Genomic DNA, 23,610 nt, shown 5'->3' with positions numbered 1-23,610 from the left:
TTGCTGACTTTGGCCATGGGGCTGATCTCTTTGGATTGATTTCTTTGAACATAAACAAAATACCATCAGTTTTTCCTGGCTCTGGAATGAGCTTTCAGAATCATGTGCTGTTCTCTAGTTTCCAGCTGGGTGCCTTTGCTGGGGGTTCATTAATATGAAGCAACCGGCCTTATCCTGGGAATCGACACTATGCACCCAAAGATACCAGGGTGCTTTTGTTCCTAGGAGGTGCTTCAAGCCGGGGGGCTTTTGGCCCATGGGGCCAAGTTTTCTGTTTTCTTCCTCCTCTCCCCACAATGATCTGCCTATAGTTGATGATTGACTGCTTTCCCCGGACACATGTAAAATTCCTTATCACAATTGTGGTACCTTTGAGATGTTGGCCACACTGTGTTCTGACTGCCCCTGGAGCCTATCCCTGTCTGCTCAGTTCATGATGAATGTGATCTGTCTGCTGACAGTCTGTGAGTGATGGTGAGCAGAGGACAGGTGGTGTGGACAGTGTTTCCCAGAATTCTGATGTGACATAGCTAGGTCAGCTCGCAGAGGGGCAGATGGAGGTAGAGTGGTTGGAGCAGATCAGGGGCAAAATGGCACCCAGTATGACCCCTACAGAGTTGTGGGGTAGGTTGGTTAGAAAATCCATGGCAATAGTTTTCTGGAGTCAGGGACAGTCTGGAGACCTCTGGGCTTGGCCTAGAGTTTTGTGTCCCACATAAGTGGTAGGGAATCATTATGCTGTGTGCAGGGTCTATGTCTGAAATCTCATTGATGAATAACAGAATTTTTGGTGACGCGCAATGATAAGCAGGGTAACAAGTCTCTGTTCTTGAGTTTGGGCTTTTGCTCTGGTCATTTTACTGAAAAGGATCCCTCTGCACCACCTTCAAAATTTATTTGAAATCCAAGCACTTCTCATCACCTCCATTGCTACCATTGCTACCATTGCTACCATCCTAATATAAGCCATCATCCCATCTTGCCTGTCACCAGTCTCCTAAAGTGATACTATTAAAGCATAGTTTGAATATGTCAATCTTTTGCTCAGCATCCTCCAACTGCTCCCCATCTCACTCATAGTAAAAGCTAAAGTCTTTATGGTAGCCTGGAAGAGCCTCACAATCTGCCCCCCACCCTATGTCCTTGCCATTATCTTCAACGAATTTCTCTGTCACCTCCTCCATTCCAGCCATACTTGTCTCCTGATCATTCTTTAAGCCTTCCAGGCACGTTTGTGCTTTGTACTTGTTTTTCCTTCTGCCTAGAATATTTTTTCCCGGAGTGTCTATCAGGATCCTGGGAGAGAGTGGTTTTGGGTACTAGGAAAAGGGTGCTGTATGGAGAAGGCCACCTGAAAGGAGATGTCTTTGGTAGAGGGATGTGGTCAACCCATGATGAACCTGCACAGAGGGAGCTGATGAAAAATCTCAACTTCTTTTTCTTTCTGATCTCCTTGCAGGTGCCTCCCATTGGTCAAACCTAACCCGAAGCCAGAGGGCAAGGGAACCTGTTGATGCAGTCCATACAGGTCAGCCTACCAGGGCACAAAGCTGGGTGGAGAAGGGTGGAGAAAATCTGGTGGAGGAAATGGAAGGTATCCAGAACCACTGTATACTTTTACCCCCAGGGCTGACACTTGCATGACAGTTTGTTGACCTGAACCTTATGGAAACCACTGTTGGATTGATTAGCATAGGCTGGTTTTTGTGTGTTTTTTAAATTGTCAACAGCAGTGGGTAGATTCATGGTTGCGGGCACATTGGCCTTTCCGGTTGGTATCTCCATACTTCAAAGGTAGTAGGGGTGAGCCTGTTTCCAAGCCAGGTAAGCTCAGGAGCCACTTCCTTGAGGCTCAAGGGCCAGGAGTCGTGAGCTGGGCAGTCTGGCCACACTGGTAGTGAAGGCAGGACGGGTCGTTTCAGCACATGCAAAACCGGTTTGGATTCCAAGAGCACTGTAACTGTGTCCAGGATAATGTTTTCACTATACAGGTAGCATATGAATATATTCTGATTGTGAAAAAAAAACAACAAAGCAATCCAGCTATAGTTAAAAATCCTCTTCCATCCCCAATTCTGTTCTCCAGAGGAAACCACTGTTATCAGTGTAGAGTGCCCTCTTCCAAATCTTTTTCTATGTATACAGAGTGTGATTGTGTGTGATAAATGCTAGTAAACCATAGATACTGATTGGTAACTTACTTTTTTTCACTTAGCAATATATCTTGCCATGTTAGGACACATGGATCTAATACATTCTTTTTTTTTTTTTATAAATTAATTTTTATTGGTGTTCAATTTACCAACATACAGAATAACACCCAGTGCTCATCCCGTCAAGTGTATCCCTCAGTGCCCGTCACCCATTCACCCCCACCCCCCGCCCTCCTCCCCCTCCACCACCCCTAGTTCATTTCCCAGAGTTAGAAGTCTTTATGTTCTGTCTCCCTTTCTGATATTTCTCACACATTTCTTCTCCCTTCCCTTATATTCCCTTTCGCTATTATTCATATTCCCCAAATGAATGAGAACATACACCGTTTGTCCTTCTCCGGTTACTGTGGCCAAGTTCAAAAAGGGTGTTGCCTGAGTTCTTCTCTGGGATTTTGATGGAATCTTGTCTCACATTTAGATCTTTCATCTATTTTGAGTTTATCTTTGTGTATGGTGCAAGAGAGTGGTCCAGTTTCATTCTTCTGCATGTGGATGTCCAATTTTCCCAGCACCATTTATTGAAGAGACTGTCTTTCTTCTAGTGGATCGTCTTTCCTCCTTTATCGTATATTAGTTGAGCATAAAGTTCAGGGTCCACTTCTGGGTTCTCTGTTCTGTTCCATTGATCTATATGTCTGTTTTTGTGCCAGTACCACACTGCCTTGATGAACACAGCTTTGTAGTACAACCTGAAATCTGGCATTGTGATGCCCCCAGATATGGTTTTCTTTTTTTAAAATTCCCCTGGCTGTTTGGGGTCTTTTCTGATTCCACACAAATCTTAAAATAATTTGTTCTAACTCTCTGAAGAAAGTCCATGGTATTTTGATAGGGATTGCATTATACGTGTAAATTGCCCTGGGTAACATTGACATTTTCACAATATTAATTCTGCCAATCCATGAGCATGGAATATTTTTCCATCTCTTTGTGTCTTCCTCAATTTCTTTCAGAAGTGTTCTGTAGTTTTTAGGGTATATTTTGAGAACCATTTGAATGGTAAATGGTTCTCCGACCTTTTATTTTCAGGTTGTAGGTGTCCTTCTGTCTAAAATGAGTCTCTTGTAGACAGCAAATAGATGGGTCCTGTTTTTTTATCCAGTCTGAAACTCTGCGCCTTTTGATGGGGTCATTAAGCCCATTCACGTTCAGAGTTACTTGAACTTCTTCTTAAAGGGGAGTTTTAAGAGTCCCCCTTAAAATTTCTTGCAGAGCTGGTTTGGAGGTCACATATTCTTTCAGTTCCTGCCTGTCTTGGAAGCTCTTTATCTCTCCTTCCATTTTGAATGAGAGCCTTGCTGGATAAAGTATTCTTGGTTGCATGTTCTTCTCATTTAGGACCCTGAATATATCCTGCCAGCCCTTTCTGGCCTGCCAGGTCTCTGTGGAGAGGTCTGCTGTTACCCTAATATTCCTCCCCATGAAAGTCAGGGACTTCTTGTCTCTTGCTGCTTTAAGGATCTTCTCTTTATCTTTGGAATTTGCAAGCTTCACTATTAGATGTCGAGGTGTTGAACGGTTTTTATTGATTTTAGGGGGGGATCTCTCTATTTCCTGGATCTGAATGCCTGTTTCCCTTCCCAGATTGGGAAAGTTTTCAGCTAGGATTTGTTCAAATACATATTCTGGCCCTCTGTCCCTTTCGGCGCCCTCGGGAACCCCAATTAAACGTAGGTTTTTCTTCCTTAGAGTGTCATTTATTTGCCTTAATCTGTCTTCATGGTCCCTTAATTGATTGTCTCTTTTTTCCTCAGTTTCCCTCTTTGCCATTAACTTGTCTTCTATGTCACTCACTCGTTCTTCCACCTCGTTAACCCTCGTCGTTAGGACTTCTAGTTTGGATTGCATCTCATTCAGTTGATTTTTAATTTCTGCCTGATTGGATCTAAATTCTGCAGTCATGAAGTCTCGTGAGGCCTTAATGCTTTTTTCTAGAGCCACCAGTAGCTGTAGAATAGTGCTTCTGAATTGGCTTTCTGACATTGAAGTGTAATCCAGATTTTGTAACTCTGTGGGAGAGAGGGCTGTTTCTGATTCTTTCTTTTGAGGTGAGGTTTTCCTTCTAGTCATTTTGCTCAGCGCAGAGTGGCCAAAAACAAGTTGTGTTGGAACACGGGGGAGTATCACTGGTCCGTCCAGCTGGTCTTCTGGGGGAGGGGCCTGCTGTGCTGATTCTCAGGTGTTAGCACTTGGGGGAGCTGCTCTGCCCCTGCCTGCTGCAGGGCTCAGCGGGGGTTGTTTACCCCGTGGGGCCCCAGGGGGAACAGCCGCAGTTGCTATGGCAACTCTGGAAGCCTGGATTCAGCCTCCGGAGGAACTACGGGGCTCGGGGCTCTCGGTTCTCCGTCTGCAGGGCCTGGAGGCTCCGGGGCGGGGCCGCTGATCTGCTCAGCTCGGGGCAGGAGCGTCCTCGCTGTCTCGGGCCCTCCCGGCCTCTGCCTGTCCCGGGGGAGGCCGGATCCTGGGCTGTGTCCCGGCGCCCTGTGCTCCGGGGCCTGCGCTGGTGGATTCGCGCTCTCGCCCCGCAGCCCCCTCCGCGGAGCCGCCGCCCAGGCGCCTCCGAGCTGCTCCCGGGTCCAGCCTTGGGTGCTGCAGCCCTTTAGGGAGCTCAGCTGCGGGGCGCAGGTGTCTGTTAGTGTCCCCGGGAGCCCGAGGACATCCCCGCCCTCCTGGGTCCTGCTCCACCTCCCTGCGAGCCCCTTTCCGCCCGCCCGGGAAGGTTGGTGCAGCTCCTGCTCCTCCGGGACGGGGACGGGGCTCTCCTGTCCTGGGGACACTCGCCCCGGCCTCAGCCCGGCTCCTCCGGGGCCCCTCCCCCTCGGAGGCCTTTTGTTCCTTTATTTCTTTTTCCCCGTCTTCCTACCTTGATAGAAGCGCGGACTCTTCTCACTGTAGCATTCCAGCTGGTCTCTCTTTACATCTCAGGCCGAATTCGTAGATTTTCAGGATGGTTTGAAGGTTATCTAGGTAATTTGGTGGGGACAGGTGATTTGGGGACCCTGCTCTTCCGCCATCTTGCCCCTCCCCCTAATACATTCTTTTTAAATTAAATTGTGAGATAATTGAAGATTCACATGCAGTTTAAGAAATAATACAGAGATTTCCCATATACCCTTCACCCAAGTTTTCCTCAATGGTGACCGCCTACATATCTGTAGTGCAATATAGCAAGCAGGACGACAACATTGGTACAGTCAAGATACAGATTTCCAGGGTGCCTGGGTGGCTCAGTGGTTAAGTGTCTGCCTTTGGCTTAAGTCGTGATCCCGGGGTCCTGAAATCGAGTCCCACATTGGGCTCCCTGCAGGGAGTCTGCTTCTCCCTCTGCCTATGTCTCTGCCTCTCTCTGTGTGTCTCTCATAAATAAATAAATAAATAAATAAATAAATAAATAAATAAAAAGATTTTTAAAAAAGATACAAAAGATTTCCATCATCACAAGGATCCTTTAAGGTCCCCTTTCAGAGCTACACTCACTTTCCTCCCAGCCCCACCTCCTGCTTAACCTCTGACAGCCACTAATCTGTTCTCCATTTCTAAAATTAGGTCATTTCGATGATGTTGTGTAAATAGAATCATACAGTATATAACCTTTAGGGATTGTTTGCTTTCTTTAGGCAGCTGAATTATCTGGAGATTCATCCAGGTTGTTATGTGTATCAACATTCTTTACCTTTCTATTGCTGAGTAGTTTTCCATGGCTTGGATATACTATGCATAGTTTATCCGTTTACCCATTGAAGGACATCTGGACTGTTGCTAATTTCTTGGCTACTATAAATAAAGCTTCTATGAATAGTCATAAGACAAGTTTTTATGTGAACAGTTTTCATTTCTCTGGAAGAAATGTCCAACCAAAAATGCAAGTGTGGAGTCACATGGTAGTTGCAAGTGTAGTTTTTAAAGTAATTTGCCAAACCATTTTACAAAATGGCCATATCATTTTACATTCCTATCAGCAATGTATGAGGGATCCAGTTTCTTGGCATCTTCACCAGAATTTGGTGTGATCACTTTTTTTTTAAAATCTTAGCCATTCTGATAGGTGTGTGGTGATATCTTATTGTGGTTTTAACTTGGATGTCCCTGATGGCAAGTGACTGAACATTTCACTTTCATTGCCATCTATATATCCTTTTCAGTGAATTGACTGTTCATGTCATGTTTTGATTGTTAGGTAGAAGACCTAGCCCTATGTTGGCAAATTGAACTCCAATAAAAAAATAAATAAATAAATAAAAAGAAGACCTAGCCATAGATTCCAATCATTTCCTTTTTCTAAAAATTTAGTTTTCCATCTAACATTTAAATTTCTGATGCATTTTCCAGCTTTATTGAGATATATTTGATATATGATGTTGTATAAGTTTAAGGTATATAATGTGGTGATCTGATACACATATGTATTGCAAAATGATCACCACAATAAGGTTAGTTTGTGAGGCGTTTTTTTAAAGATTTTATTTATTTATTCATGAGAGACACAGGGAGAGAGAGACAGAGACACAGGCAGAGGGAGAAGCAGGCTCCATGTAGGGAGCCCGATGTGGGACTCGATCCCGGGTCTCCAGGATCATGCCCCTGGCTGAAGGAGGCGCTAAACCACTGAGCCACCAGGGCTGCCCTGTGAGGCGTTTTAAGTTGATTTTTTTTAGAGAGCGAGAGAGAGTGTGTGTGTGCACACACACGTGCACAAGCACGTGTGGGTAGTGGGGCTGAGGGAGAAGGAGAGAGAGAATCTTAAGCAGGCTCCATGTCTGGTGCAGAGCCTGACACAGGGCTGGATTGATCTCACAACCCTGAGATCATGACCTGAGCTTGAAATGAAAAGGCAGAAGCCTAACCAACTGTGCCACCCAGGCCCCTTAAGTTGATTTTTTTTAAGGTATGGAACAAGTTACATTAGTTTCCCAAGACTACCATGGCAAAGTCCCATAAACTTGATAGCTTAAAACAAGACAAATTTATTCGCTCATGGTTGTGGAGGCTAGAAGTCTAAAAGCAAAGTGTCAGTAGGGCCATGCTCTCTTTGGAGGCTCTAGGAGAAAATCCTTCCTTGCCTCTTCCAGCTTCTGCCAATAATCCTTGGCTTCCTTATCTCCTAGCCACATCACTCCAACCTCTGCCTCCATCTTCATGTCAACTTCTCTGTGTCTATTTCATAAGAATATTTGTCATTGGATTTAGGGTCCACTAGAATAATCCAAAATAATCTTCTCATCTCAAGATCCTGGACTGGACTTAATGACATCAGCAAAGACTCATTTTCCAAATAAGATAACATTTATAGGTTCCAGGGATAAGGATGTGGAAATATCTTTTGAAGTCTACTATTCAACTCACTACACAGGTCAAGGTTCAATGTTTTGCCTATGTACAGTAGCTCCAGCACTATTTGAAAAGGCCATCTTTCTTCCATTGAGTTACTTTTGCTACTTTGTTGAGAGTGAGTTGGGCATATTTGTGGAGGTATGTTTCTGGGTTCTCTACTCTGCTCCATTGAGCTATGTATCTATCCCCTGACCAGGACCATACAGTCTTTATTATCGTAACTACATAATAAGTTTTGAAATTGGGTAGAGCGATGCCTCTCATTTTCTCCTTCTTTTGCAAAATTGGTTGGCTGTTCTAGCTCCATTGATTTTCTGTATAAATTTTAGAATGACCTTGTCTGTGTCTAAAATACCCTCCTGAAATTTTGATAGGAATTTCACTAAATCTGTATAGAAGTTTGAGAGAGGATTGCCATCTTTACTATGTCTAGTCTTCTAATCCATGAACAACCTATATTTCTCAATTTATTTAGATCTTCCTTGAACTTTTTTTCACAAGCATTTTGTAGTTTTTTGTAGCGCACAAGCCCTACACGTCTTGTTATATTTGCACTTCAGTATTTTGAGAAATTGTAAAAGGTATTGTATTTTTAATTTTGGCATCCATTTGTTCATTGCTAGTGTATAGAAATACAATTTATTTGTCTATGCTTATCTTGTATCTCACAACCTCCCCGAACTTGCTTATTAGTGCTAGGAATTGTTTTGTAGCTCCTTGGGATTTTGTTCATACAACACCATGTCATCTCCAAACAGGGATAGTTTTATTTCTTCCTCTTCAATTTGCATGCCTTTCATTTCCTTTTCTTACTTGATTATACTGGTTAGACCTTCCAGCATGATGTTGAATTAGAATAGTGAAGGCAGACATCTGTTACAGAAAAAAAAATCAACTCAGTATATTTGAAAATCAAATTGGCTTTCTCAGGTGATCCATGAATCATGCAGCATCCCACCTAGCAAATAGAGGGGAACTTTGAGGAGTTGCACAAAATGGAAGGTTTTTATAGGAAGGAAGGAGCATAGGACAAGAAGTTACTATCAAAAGAAAGGAAAAGATTGTTTTGGGCAAATTCACTGTACCTTAGGAGGGGATTAAATGGATTACCTCATCTTCCTTTGTGGAATGGAGAACCCAGTGAGAAAATTACCCCATTAGTGCTGATCAGAAAATTCCTGACTGATTGGTTAAGACTACATTTCTTGGGGAGCTTGAAAGTACAGTTAGGTTACATATTAAGCTCTGGTTTGGTGACTTAGCCTAAGTAATTAGGGGCCTGTGGTTTTCTTTTTAGTACATCTTGCCTTGTTCCTCATCTGAGGAGGAAAGCATTCAGTCTTTCACCATCAAGTTTAGTGTTATCTATAAGTTTTTTTAATAGATGTTCTTTTTCACATTGAGGATATTCCTGTCTTTTCCCATTTCTGAAAGACTCTTTTGTTTTTTTAATCATAATGGGTGCTGGATTTTGTTCAGTGTTTTTTTCTGCACTGACATAATTATGTAATTGTTCTTTAGTCTGTTAATATGGTGGATTACATTGATTTATTTTGAGATATTGAAACTGTCTTGCATCCCTGGGAGGGACCCCACTTCTTACATATTACTAAATTCTATTTGCTATTGTCGTGTTGAGAAGTTTTGCTTCTTTATTCATGAGGGATATTGGTCTATAGTTTTCTTTTCGTGTGTGTGACTGTCATCTGGTTTTGGCATCAAGATAATAGTAGTTTCAGGGGTGGGATGCCTGGGTGGCTCAATCAGTTAAGAATACAACTCTTGATTTCAGCACAGGTCATGATCTCAGGATCATGGGATCAATCCCTGAGTCAGGCTCCATCCTGAGCATGAACCTGCTTAAGATTCTCTCTCCCTATCCCTCTCCATCTGCACCTCTCTCCTCCCCCATCACGCTCTCGCTCTCCAAAAAAAAAAAAAAAAAAAAGATAACAGTAATTTCATAAAATAAGTTGGGAAGCTTTTTCTCCTCTCCTATTCTCTGGAAGAGATTGCCTACGATTGGTATTAACATTTTGTAGAATTCTCCAGTGAAACTGGAAATTCTTTTGGGGGGGTTTAAAATTATGAATTCAATTTTCTTAATAGTTATAGGGTTATTCAAATCATCTATTTCCTATCGAGTGAATGTTGGGAGTTCATGTCTTTCAAGGACTTGGTGGTTTCATCAAAATTCTCAGAATGTATAGAGTTAGTATTTCCTTACTATCCTTTTGATTTTTGAAGGTTCTGCAGTGATATTCATTTGGTTCCTGATATTAGAAACTTGTGTTTTCTCTCTTTTTTCTTTGTGTTACCAGAGTTTGTAGATTTCACTGATCTTTTCAAAGACCCAGATCTTTGTTTCATTGATTTTCTCTAATTGTTATTCCTGTTTTCAATTTTATTGATTTCTCCTCTTATTTTAATTTCCTGTCTTCTGTTTGCTTTGGCTCTGTTTGGCTCTTTTGTTCCTAGTTCTTGTCTTTTTTTTAGAAATGAATCAAACATTTTATTCAACTTTTTAGCATGAGGAAAACAAATTATATAAAGTAAGTCATAAGAAATGCTCTCTTGTACTATTTCAACTACTTTCAATGTTTTACAAAATGCTTACACAGCAAATACGAAAAGCTTCAACATACTCATAACTTTTGCTGCAATAAATGCAACATTAAAAAACATGCAAATTTCTTCTTTATCAATCTTAAAAGTAGAATTACTGAATTACTAATTTTTACAATGTTATTCATACTTATTTTTTTAAAATTTATGATAGTCACACACACACACAGAGAGAGAGAGAGAGAGAGAGAGAGAGAGAGAGAGAGAGAGAGGCAGAGACACAGGCAGAGGGATAAGCAGGCTCCATGCACCGGGAGCCCGACGTGGGATTCGATCCCGGGTCTCCAGGATCGCGCCCTGGGCCAAAGGCAGGCGCCAAACCACTGCGCCACCCAGGGATCCCCTTCATACTTATTTTTTAAAAGATTTTATTCATTTTATTCATGAGAGAGAGAGAGAGAGAGGCAGAGATACAGGCAGGGAGAGAAGAAGGCTTCACGCAAGGAGCCCGATGTGGGACTCCATCCCAGGTCTCCAGGATCAGGCCCTGGGCTGAAGGCGGCACTAAACCGCTGAGCCACAGGGGCTGCCCCATACTTATTTTTATTCATAAGTTTTTAATGAGATCATTGCCAATACATACATTATTTTCCTTAACTTTATTTTTACATTAAGCCAGTATCTGTCATGCAACCATCAAAAACCTCCCAGTAAATTACACAGGTTTGTAGTCCAATTTAGACTCTAGCTTCTTAGAATCAGCCACTTTTCTGACTGCTTTCATGAAGTCTTCCTGTACTACAACGTCATGATCAGCATGAATTGCAAACATACCTGCTTCAGTACAAATATTTCTCAGGTCTGCTCCATTAAAGCCATCTGAAAGCTTCACAATTGCTTCATAATCTATTTCACCATGCTTTGCAATGGGACCTGCATGGATTTTCAATATATCTAATCTTGCTTGTTCGTTTGGTAGATCAATATGTATTTTTCTATCTAATCTTCCCGGACAAAGCAAAGCAGGATCCAGTGTATCTGGTCTGTTTGTAGCCATGATCATTTTAACTCTATGTATAGTATCAAACCCATCCATTTGATTCAGTAACTCCATTAAAGTTCTGTAAATCTATCAACTGAAGTACCCTCAGAAAACCGACGACCACCAATAGCATCTATTTCATCCATAAAAATAATGCATGGTTGGTGATCCCTGGCATAATTAAACATTTCTCTGATCAAACAAACACTTTCACCAATGTACTTGTCTACAATAGAACTAGATACAACCTTTAAGAAATTGCAGTCTAGCTGCCTAGCAACAGCTCGAGCCAAGAGTGTTTTTCCTGTACCTGGTGGTCCATATAACAAGCAGCCTTTTGGAGGTATTATTCCTACACGCTGGAATAATTCTGGGTTTGTAAGAGGTAATTCTATCACCTCTCTTAATTCCTGGATCTGTTCTGATAGTCCTCCAATTTCAGAATAAGAAACATTCCCAGGGGCCTCATGAGACATGTTGTAGACCAATGGATCCACTTCTCTTGGCAAATATCCCATGATAGTGTAGTTATATCCAAAGCAATTCTTGTTCCTGGCTTCAGCTTACTTTTATCAAGCTGTCGATGACAACCCACAACATATGTTGGTCCATTTGTAGCTTTAACAATGAATTTTTTCTGCAGTTAGTTGCTTAAGTACTTCAAGTACTTCAAGTACTAGTTGCTTAAGTACCACATCTGCCCAACACTTTGTAGGACCTTCAGATCATTTTCAGACTTTTCATACTGCTTAGTAAGTTCTTTTAATTGTTCCCTTAACTCCTTGAGATGGCTGTCGATCTCCTTCTGCTCCAGCAGCTTCTTGAGGTAGTCCTGAAGCGCCTTCTCTCTTGGGTCTGCCATCATTAGAAGCTGTCGCTCATTTATTCCTAGTTCTTAAGGTAGGAAATTAGATTACTGATTTGAGACTTTCCTCTTTTCTAGTATAAGCATTTGGTGCTATAGATTTCCCTTTAATGAACACTGCTTTAGTTGCATTCCACACATTTTGCTGTGATGTATGTTCATTTTCATTCAGGTCAGTGTATTTTTTAAATTTCTCTTGAGAATTCATCTCTGACCCGTGAGTTATTTGGAACTGTGCTGTTTAGTTTTCAAGTGTTTAGACATTTTCCTGCAATCTCTCTGTCATTAATTTCTAGTTGTATTCCATCATGGTTACAGAATACATTCTGTTTTATTTTCATTGCTTAATTTGTCGAGGTTTGTTTTATAACACAGGATGTGGTCTAACATAGTCTGTGTTCCATGGGCACTTGAAAGGAATGGGTATTATTCTGTTGTTGGATGGAGTGCTCTATAAATGTCACATTAGATCCTGTTGGGTGAAGGTGTTGCTGAGTTCTTCTATATCCTTGCTGATTTTCCGTCTGGGAGGTCTATCCCAGCTCCCCACTCAGTCTTGTCTGACATCACCCCCATAGGGAGGTTTGGGTTGCCTAGCTACAGCTTAGCAAGGGTTTAAGTCCATGTTTTCAGCCTTTCCCCTACAGATGGGGTTGAAGACGGGGCCACATTTTTTTCTTCCTAGGATACTTGCCTGAAGTAAAGCAGTTAAATTCTCTGCCTTGCTAGTCTACCTCCTTTTCTGGTCCTTTGGTTAGAGGCACAGGCTATTTGGTTTTGGTTTTGGTTTTGTCTCCACCCATTGGTGGCTCCAGATTGCAGGCTTTTTGAGCTTCAACTCTGAGATATACAAAGCAAAACAGAAATCCAGGGAACATACCACCATGTCATTCCTAGAGTTCTGAGGTCTCTTGCTGTTGTACCTTCTTCCCTCCACCTTCCAGAGTCTTCTGTGTTGATTTATTTATAATGTTGAGGGCTTTGGGTTGTACTTAGTTTTTAGTTTGTAGTTTTACTTAGTAGGAGGAATAAGGAAATGTATATCTACTGTCTTCCCAGAAGGAGAAATCCAGACTTAATCTTTTAAAATGTTACATAACTTTGCAGAGTATGACTCTCAGCAGCTTATTTAACTATTTACCTATTTTATGAACTTAGCTTGTTTCTAAATTGTGATGGCCAATTATTTCCATAAGCATCCATTCAATAAACATTTGTGTACATGTGCAAGAGTTTCCTTAGGATAGATGCTAAGAAATGGAGTTGCTGGGTATAGGGGACATGCATTTTACATACTAATAGATGCTTCCAAATTTCTGCCAGTAATTCTGTAATCTGCCCAGTAGAGTATGAGAATAGCAGTTTTGTTCACCTCCATGTCAACACTCGATATAATCAGATGTTTAATTACCAACCTGATGGGTGAAAGATGGTATCTGATGTTTGTTTTCATTTGCTTTTCCTTGAGTACTAGAAGTCAAGCATTTTTTCAAATGTCCATTGGCAATTTATACTTCTGAATTGACTGACCTTGCCATATTTCCTTAAGATGATTTGCCTTTTTTATGGATCTACAGAATCAATATATAGATATAGATATTTTAAATATATATTAACATATATATGTAGAGAGAAATATTAACTTTTGACCTAATACATATATTGCAAATAATATATTTCTCCCAGTTTATCATTTGTCTTTTACCTTTATTGATGGTGTCTTTTGTCTAGGAAATTTTTTTTGATGTAGATTCAGATGTATCAATCATGCTTTTATGCCTTTTGTGTTGTATGCGTTGTTTAAAAAGTATTTCTCTCCACCAAAGTCACAAATATATGCATCTACATATTTTTATTGTAGTTATAGATATGCTTTATTTTTTATAGTTAGTTGTTTGAGCTATCCAAAATTGCATGTGTGTGGGTGTTTTTAGTATATGGTTAGAGATCTAGTTTTTTCCAAATGAAAAGCCAGTTGTTCCAATACTTTGTATTGAATAGCTCATCCGTTCAGCTCTGGCTTATAAATGCCACTAATATTACTTATTTAATATCTTTACATGTGTTGGTTTGAGGGCTTTCTATTCTATCTCACTCATTTATTTGTTTAGTTCTGAGCCAATACTGTACCTTATTAATTATTAGAGATTTGATATTTTGTATAATAAATTCTCCTTCACTGCATTTCCCCAAAAAAATTGTTTTAGCTTTTCTTGTGCATATTCTTTACATATCCTTGCTCAAATCAGTTTGTCAGATTCCACAAAAAATTCCTGTGGAGATTCTATTGGGATGGTAATGAATTCACATATTAATTTAGGGAAAACTGAAATCTTTGCTCCTTTTTTTCATGCAATTTTTCCTCCTTCACAAAGAATGCCAGGGACCCTGACGGGTATGGAGATGGACCTGAAAGATGTTTAGGGGATAAGTAACACCCCACAGGACCCTCTCCCACTTGCACACCCATTTGTTTCTGTGTATTTGTAAAAGCCTGTACTTTAGACTCCAAGAGTAAATATTGATTAGAAACATGGACTCTGGGCACTAGGTCTGCTATTCAGTGGTATTCCCAAAGTGGGGGCAAATCCTTTTCCTGATTAGAAAGAAACAACAACAAAAAAACTAAATTCTGGCTTGATAACATACTTCGTTGGACTTTAAGGAAGGGAGTAAGGAGTGGTTGAGGTAGACAAGCAGCACACAGTAGCATTAGGAGACAGTGGGGTCATGATTTTCTATCTGGGAGAGTCCAGGATGACAGCAAGTATACATGGTGGGAGGAGGGAGTACCAGGAATTAGGAGTGGCCCCTTATTCCATGCTGCTGTCTATGGGGTCAAGTTCTGAGGAACTATAGGAACACCCATTCCTAAGAGCGTGCTCACATTCATGTCCATCCCTATAGGGCATATAGGGGAAGATGAACTGGGTTAGTAGCTGGGCCTGTTGGGCCTGATGTTCTGGACAGACTACAGTATGGGTATGGAGGTGGACCTGACTACTTTTGGGTCCACTGCTGACATACCATTCCCCAGTTCTGTGGAATTTCTGTCTTGGTGGGGGTGGGGTGCTGATGCCTAGAAAATTTACTCTCGAACAAAAATGGCCCATTCTACCACAATGGAGCCATGCTGCCTGCCCAGTGGTATGTTATTGAGTGTCACTAGCTGGCAGCAGGCACTCACAGCCAGTTGGAAAGTCTTGATCCTTGGCCTTGGGGTAGAGCTGCCTACTCAGTTGCCCTGGCAAACTGTAGACCTAGAAGGATATTCAGTAGCATAAGGCAGTCTTAGAGTTTAATTGAAGCCCTCCAGACTTTTCCCAAGAGGGATATAGGGGCTGGTTTAGAGGTTCTTGGGGATGTTCAGATGCTGTCTGGGCAGGGAGCTCTGCCCTACCCATGTTCCATCTGGCTGACAGGGTGGACACTGCCCCAGGACGTATGTACTCTCCTCCCCACATACAGTCAGGGTCATGGTCTCCAAGGCAGGAGTGGGGCCTAAGCCACCAGCACTACTGTATGGATTTTTAGCACCTAACAAGGCCGACAAACCATCATTCTAGTAAAGAAGGCAAAATCAATTGCAGTAAATACCTTGAGAGGTACAAAGCCCTATGTGGATTTTACTTACTTCACCTTTAAAATCCAACCAATACTAAGTCTTTTCCCACTCTTGAATCCCTTTCTCCCCCCCCCCCCCCCATTTTCATGGCTCAGACTTAGACCCTGCTAAGTGCTACTACTGGAATACCTCAGATCCATTTCTTGGATCTCTTTTCCCTTTGTGCACACTCCTAACTCAAAGCTCTGATCATGTCCTCTGCTCCGCCATAAAACATGTTTACAGAGTCCAGCCCAGCAACCGCCCCCCCCCGACATTCTTCTCAAATGTCATTTACACATTTTCTTTTATTTCCCAAATCGTTGGTGTTTCTTCTAGTGCTTGATTTTGAAAGTCCTCTGAGGTGGCCCAACCTTCTCTTTCTGCGTTTGTGCGTGCTGGGCAGGTGCTAGGAAGACGCTGCAGCTGGATGCTGTGGAAAGCTCACCATGAAATTTGGAGTCAGATAACCGGTTAATCTACTGCCCGCCCCCCCAACACACACACCTCTGCTTCTTGGCTTCTTAACGCTGGCCCTCGCTTCACCTTTCTCTCATTCTAACTCTCCCCCTCTGTTAAGGCCGCGTGAGAAAACGACCCCTATCTGAGTTTAGTGGCAAAGACTTCTGGAGAGTGGTGGCGAGTGGGGCCTCCAGCGCCGGAAGCTTCCAGGACGCGGGGGTTGGAGGAGAGTTAGGCACCGGCTGGAGGAGCAGGTGCTGGCGCACAGCTGCCATCGGGAACTGCCGGGGGCTGCTTTTCGTGCGCAGAGCGTCTCCGGGCGTCTTGGTGCGTCACCGGGTGCGTGCAGAGGCGGCGGGGCGACGGGGCTGCGTGGGCGACCAGCGCGGGCAGAGCCCGCGCGATGATTCACGGTCCCTCGGCACCTCCGGAACAAGACGCTCCTTGGAAGCGGCCCCGCTCCCTCCCGCGTTCTTCCCCCGCCGCACCCAAAGGCTAAGGCAGCCCCGCGCCCGAGAGAGGGCGCTGCAGTGCAGCCGCGCAGTCGGGCGCTGCTTCTGGCTCAGAGGAAAAGAATCCGGGGGCTCAGGCGGTAGGCTGGGTGGGAAATGTCTCTATGCAGCCCCAGCGGCGGCTTGGTTTTTGACACCGAAATGAAATATCCCTAAAAATTATCAGTCCCCGTGCAGAGCGATGGAGCCGAGGGGCCCTGTTGGAGAGTGCCTCTTCTGGCTTCCCTCAAGCTTTGGAACAGTTGTGGAAGCAGGGGACTCCCCCCACCATCCCCAGAGAGGGTCCTTGATAGGATGAGTCTCCAAGGCTAAGTAGCCCAGCCCTTCATCTTCTCCCCTCTGACCTTACCCAACTGAGGTGAGGGAGATGATAGGGATTTGGCCTAACTGTAATGAAGGGCAGGAGAAAGCGCTCTAGCCATCAGGGAGGGCACCAGGGTTTCCATGCCAGCCCCATCTCAAGGTTGCTGTGTGACCTCAGCCATGCCATTATTCACTGATTCAGACAACATTCACAGTGTTCACAAGGTACTAGCGGTAGGGGAGCTGGAAGAGGCCAAAGCTATTGAATAGTTACCCCAAATTTTTTTTAATTTTTTTAAATTTATTTATGATAGTCACACACACAGAGAGAGAGAGAGAGGCAGAGACACAGGCAGAGGGAGAAGCAGGCTCCATGCACCGGGAGCCTGACGTGGGATTCGATCCCGGGTCTCCAGGATCGCGCCCTGGGCCAAAGGCAGGCGCCAAACCGCTGCGCCACACAGGGATCCCAGTTACCCCAAATTTAATGCAGCTATGCCTCACACAGGGCCCCACACATAGGTGATCCATAAATATTTGCTGAAGGAATAAATGATGTAGCTTAATCACTGCACATTAGGGCAGGGACTTGTTGTCACTGATGTGTCCTGGGTGCCTGTAACAGTGCCAGACACACACGTAGGCGCTAAATAAATTGTCAAGTGAACGATAGAGGAATGCATCCAGTGTTTTGTGAGTGCAGAAGGCACCTACCCCACAAGAGTACCTGATGTTTGAACCAGATCTTGAGGAAGAGTGGATAGTAGCTGGGCACAGAGGGCCAAAGGAGAGGGTGATACCAGCAGAGGGAAGAGCCTGTGCCAAGGTACAGAGCCCTCAGTGTCCTCACCTGTTCGCACCTTGATTCCATCCTGTAAGAAAAAAAGAACAAGGTTGACCCTGTAGTTGCTCAGATTCCTCTAGTTCTAAGAATCTCTGATCCTAGAAATGAATACATGTACCCAGGTTAGGACATGACCAGTGCTGAGCAGCTTTGCATTCCAGGAGATCCAGGTTTTGACTTTGGCTTAGCCCAACTTCAGAATAAAGGCTTGGGGATCTTAGGCACCTCTTTTCCATCCCATCTACTCTATCACTTTGGAAATCTCTCTCAAATTCCATACAATCAATTACACCACAAAAGTCAGCACTAATTTGTATATTGCCATGATTTTCCTTTGTATTAATTGGGTTTTTTAAATAAAGCCTTTGTTAGTTACAGATTTTTTTAAATAAATTTTTATTTATTTATTTATTCATGATAGAGAGAGTGACAGAGACACAGGAGGAGGGAGAAGCAGGCTCCATGCCGGGAGCCCAAGGTGGGACTCAATCCCGAGACTCCAGAATCACACCCTGGGCCAAAGGCAGGCACCAAACCACTGAGCCACCCAGGGATCCACTACTAACAGATTTTTAAACTTGTGGTCAACATGGAAAAGTATCATGGAAGAAAATTAAAATCACCCATACTTTTACTACCTGATGTAGTTCCTTAAAGATTTATTAAAATCCACATACGTGGGACACCTGTGTGGCTCAGTAGGGTTGGGCATCAGACACTTGACTAGGGCTCAAGTCATGATCTTGTGGGTTTTGAGATTGAGCCCCACCTAGGGCTCCACATTGTGGGGAGTCTGCTCCTCCCCCCACCTTGTATACTCTCTCTCTTTGTCTCTCTCTCTCTTTCTTTCAAAAATAAATACATAAATCTTAAAAAGAAATCTGCATACATGTGAACTTGTAAAACTCACTGTCACAGATGGTTTCCCTATGAGTTTTATATTCCCAACAAAGAATGAACTGGGGGCCATCCTCTCTTACCCTCCATTAGTTGGGTCTCTGATGGGAAGAGATGTTGGCTAGGACCCCAACACTTTAATTCTTTAGCCAGCTGTAGACCATCATGTTGCTAAGTCCTCAACGAACATACTGCTCAGAGGACTTCCCATTGGGAGGCAGGGCTCTGGACCTGAACCACTATGTGGGCTAGATTATGTGGGAGCCACCAAGCCTCATTCCAGACCAGAGACAGCACTGAGCAGCTTTCTGGAAAGCCTGGGGAGAGGCTGCTTAGGAACTTACTTCCATACCTGCCTGAAGGGGCCTCCACAAATAAACCCATAACCCTAGCTTGCTCAGTTTCCCTTAGGCCTCCTATGAAGAGCTCCATCCCCAGCACACTGGCCCCTTTCTGTGACCTAGTTCCTTGCTATTCACTGCGTGATCCATGGGCCAGCAACATAGACAAGATCTTTAGATGATGGTTTGTATGGTAACGTTTAAGAAGCAAAGTGCAAATTCTATTTCAGAAGGTCTGGGATGGAGTCTGAAATTCTTCATTTTCTAACATGCTTCTGAGTAACAGAGATACAGCTTCTTCACAGAACATACTCTGAGTTGCAAAGATCTAGGAGCCTCTTTTGCCCTCCCTTGCTCTCCCCAAAGGCGAAGGGGCTGGAGAGGTCTCGAGGATTTTCTAAAGGTTAAAATGTGTAGACCCATGTACCTATACACACACAGAGTTGAGGGCTGCATCATGGGTGCTTCATAAATGTTTGATGAGTGACTCCATGAAGTTAAGGTGTAAAAAGACCTAAAGCTACGCTTGCACTCCTCCAGCCGCTTGCCCATTTCAGCGTCAATATCATCAGCTTCTTGGTCACCAGATGAGATTGGTTCCTTAGCCATTTTCACCCTGGCTCTGCCTTTCCTTTCTCACTGCTTCTATTCTCATTCAGACACTTCTCAGGTATCCCCTGCCTTCCTGCCTCTGGTCCCTAGCCCCCCCCCCCAGTATTACTGATAAGACTCTGCAGCTACACACTAGGCCTTGGCGAAATAGTTCTAGAATATTCCTTATCCACTCTGAACCTGCTTTGGCCACCTTGGTGTCTCTGGTCCCTGGAAACTACATCTGGTTTTCCCAACTGTTGCAGCCCTATTTACAGCCTGATACTTTCACTTAATGCCCCCTTTCATCTGAGCTGCAGCCTCCATGACCTGGCCTGCTGTGCCCCTGTACCCAGAAGCTCTTGCATTCCAGCCAGTTTACAGTGCCCCAGGCATCTGCTTGGTCTGCAGGGAAAGTCAAACATGGCAGCCTCATTCCCTCTTCCCATATTTCTCTGACTTTATATATCTTGTCCTCATCAGTAAGTTCTAAGCACCTGGAGGGCAGGGAAATGTGTCTTATTCCTCTTTATCCCTTGCGGCCCCGGCATCTTCTTGGCATTTGTTCACTCATTTCTGAAGGACCAAATGTTCACTCTGTGCCAGGTTCCATATCAGGTGTTAGGGCAGCAGAAGTGGAGGCAGACATAGTCTAGTACATTCCAGCAGATTCCAGGCAACAGGGAAGTCTAATAACATGAGATTGGCAAACCGATTGTGGGCCCAGGCCAGTAGAAATATTTGTGAACGTGGTGGCGAGCAGGCAGGGGCAGCCCATGCCTAGAACAGATAAGGAAAAATTTTGGATTGACAGCTGCTCAAGGACTACCTTTAGGAGCCTGAGGGAGACATGGGAGAAGGAGATGGAGTATTGTCTGCTCTTTTCAAAATGAGCACAAAGAAGAGGAAGTAGCAATTATGGTTCTGGCAAAAACAATACTTCCAGTTGTTACCTGAAAAAATAGGATTTTTTTGGGGGGGGTAATTCTGAAAGGCAGGTGATGTAATGGGAATGGCACTAAACGTCTTTCTAGAACTCAGATTCTGTGACCCCTTGACCTGGGTCTCAGTGCCAGCCCTCCCTCTTGCGGGCTCTCAGACCTTGGACAGCTGCGTTCACCTATGGCAGCCTCATTTTCTTCCTCTCCGATTTGGCAGGATGTGGAGCAGGGTGGTGTTCAAGGAGCTTGGAGTCTTGAGCAGTGAGCTTCCTCTGGGCTGTTGACATTCCTGGCATGCAACAGGAACAGAAGCATGGATCAGGAAACCCCAGGCAGCAGAGCAGACTAAAGTCGGGGGGGGGGGGGGGGGGGGAGGGGGGTGGAGAATGGAAGAAGAGAGGGCCTGACTTGGGTGCCACATCTGCATGGGGCAAGAATAGCTTTGATCCTCCCCCACCCCGTTCCTGACCCATGATAACTGCAATATGTTAGAGAGGCTGCACAGGGGTGCCTGGGTGGCTCAGTGGTTGAACATCTGCCTTCGGCTCAGGTTGTGATCCCAGGGTCCTGGGATTGAGTACCGTATTGGGTTCCCTGCAGGGAGCCTGCTTCTCCCTCTGCCTATGTCTCTGCCTCTCTGTGTGTATCTCATAAATAAATAAATAAAATCTTAAAAAAAAAGTTAAAGAGGCCGCACATTTCCCAAGTCACTCTTTAGCTTGTTACAAGTTTGTAGGCACACTCCAGACTCTTAGGTGGGGAGCCCAGGGTTGTGGCAGAGCCAGTGACTATGGCAGGCGCCTTGGGCAGCTCGGGGAGGGGGTCAGTGAGTGAAATCTCCTCTACAGGGAAAGGCCTTGGGGGACTCTCCTGAGGTGAAGCCCAAGGGCAGGCAGTCTCTGAAAAGGCCTCAGAAGAGCTGGCCTTGGTATGTGTCTTAAAGGAAACATTTAAGGAAACAGAAGGCCAGAACATTTGTGGCCTTCTGGTATGTGTCATAAAGGAAACATTTAAGGAAACAAGGCCAGAAGAGCTGGCCTTGGTATGTGTCTTAAAGGAAACATTTAACATTTGGACACCTCGGGTGTCCAAAGAATACAAGTGGCATGGTATCATGCGAGGTGTTGGTTGGAGTCATTTTTGCATTGTAGGGGGACTTCTCTGGCAGTAGGGCTTTGCCCTGGGGGTGGGATCTGCACCCTAATCTGTGGAAGCCCATTTATAGAAAACAATAAGTGCTACCACTGACAGAGCATCTGCTATGGTCCTAGGTGAGGATCTAAGCACTTTATTAACTCATGCTCAGAGCCACCCTCGTTTCACATAGAAGAAAACAGGCACAGAGAGACTAAGTAGGTTGGCCTATCACACAGCTAAAGAGTAGAGGAGCAGACATCCCTGTATCCAGAGCAATAAACCCCAGGGCCATTAACAGCATCTGTGACTGCCACTAGTAGAATCACGGCTCTTCATATCACCTTCCACTTGTTGGAGGGATCTCAGAAAATTGTTAATGCTCATCACTATCTCAAAACGAAGGTAGCCATTAGACCCACTGCTAGATCTTGTTATATTGAATGTGTTAATCAAGAAGCACATATGCCTAGATTATAAATTGTAGTTCAGGATCCAGTAATCAGTTTCTTTTGTCATCCTTCACAATGTATTAGATGCATTTAAAAGCATTTTTTTTTCTGAGAAAGTGTCCATCGGCAGCACCAGGCTGCCAATGGGGGCCACAGCCTGCCCTAGAAGGCTTTTCTGATAGATGGTGGGCTAAATACTTGGGAAGCGGGCGCACAGAGTGCCGCTTAATGCCAGGCATTCCACCTATATGCTGGTACCACAGCCTCATGACTCTGAGAGTGAGACGTAATTATTCCGCTTGACAAATGAAGAGACCAGGGTTAGCAAGGAGGGAGCCTTGTCTCTACGGGCACTATCAAGTAAGTGGCCCAACTGGGACATGCATCCAGGTATGTCTGACTAGAGTCCATTAACCCCCGCGGCTCTATTTTCCCTGAAAGATGAGTGCCAGCCCTCAACTACAGTTCCCTCAAATACAGATGACCCCCACCCCTCACTCCAAGACAAAGGACACCTGAATGCACACTAGCAGACACCACTTTTTCAGCCCCAGAGCATCTCCCCACCTGGGGTATGGATTGAGGGCACCTCCGGGGAGAGGGAGAAACATCTGAGAGTAGTACCAGGATTGATGGTTGGCAGCCTGGGGAAGATGGGAAATAATGGCTGACAGCTACCTGCCCAGGTTCAAATCCTAGCTCTGCCCCTTGTACATTCATGAACCAATTGCTCAACTCTTGATGCTTCCATTTCCTCAACTGTAAAATGAGAATGATAATGGTACCTGCTAAGATGAGAAGGGTCCGAAGGGTGCAGTGAGGTAAGCCAGAAGAAGCCCTACTGTGTCTGACACTCTGTGAACCATTGCCATTATTTTCTCCTGAGAGGGGTGCATGAAGGGAACCCAAGGCTTCTGGAAGAACACTTCAGGAGATGCCAGCCCTTTGACCTTCCCCGTATCTGTTACCTGGCCGCCTTTGCTAGGATTCCCCGGGTGTGATAAGCAGTAGAAGCCCTCAGATCTGGGGCTTGCCCCTCTGGCTGCACATTAAAATCACCCACAGAGTTCTCATGATGGCAGTGTCCAGTCCCCACCCCCACCCCCAGACTAACAGGATCTGACTCCAGGGCTGAGGCTCGACTAGCAGCACTTTTTTCCAAAGCTCTTCAGGAGGTTCTAATGTGGAGACAGCTCAGAACCATGCCCTCAAAAGGAAATGGGGCTGTGTGCTGCTATTTGGGGACAGTGGGGAAGGAAGGAGAGACTTGGAGTCCATGCCCTGCTCTGCACACGGGATGAAAAGGAACAGGAGCTCAGGTGTGGAGAGGAAATGGGTGGCTTTAGGGAGGAAGAGAGGTAGGAGTCTGCAGTTAAGACAAAGCTAAAGCGGAGCCACCAGGGCCAGACCCTGGCTCCAAGCCCTGCCAGGCTGAGGGCCTAGGTGGTTTTCCCACAGAGGAAAATGGGAAATACGGGGGTGAAGGGAAGAGGAGGATGTGGGCACAGCCTCT

General features: G+C 44.4%; 1 pseudogene; it reads right to left on the bottom strand.

The window, feature by feature from the left end:
- Nucleotides 1-10,753: 10,753 nt before the first annotated feature.
- On the bottom strand, nt 10,754-12,022 carry LOC129517664 (26S proteasome regulatory subunit 10B-like; annotated as a pseudogene).
- Between the last annotated feature and the right edge of the window lie 11,588 nt (nt 12,023-23,610).

Source organism: Nyctereutes procyonoides, unplaced genomic scaffold, assembly GCF_905146905.1.
Source record: "Nyctereutes procyonoides isolate TBG_1078 unplaced genomic scaffold, NYPRO_anot_genome, whole genome shotgun sequence".
Taxonomy (NCBI): domain Eukaryota; kingdom Metazoa; phylum Chordata; class Mammalia; order Carnivora; family Canidae; genus Nyctereutes; species Nyctereutes procyonoides.
Note: the sequence above shows the minus strand (reverse complement) of the source record. Positions and strands in the feature narration are given on the sequence as shown.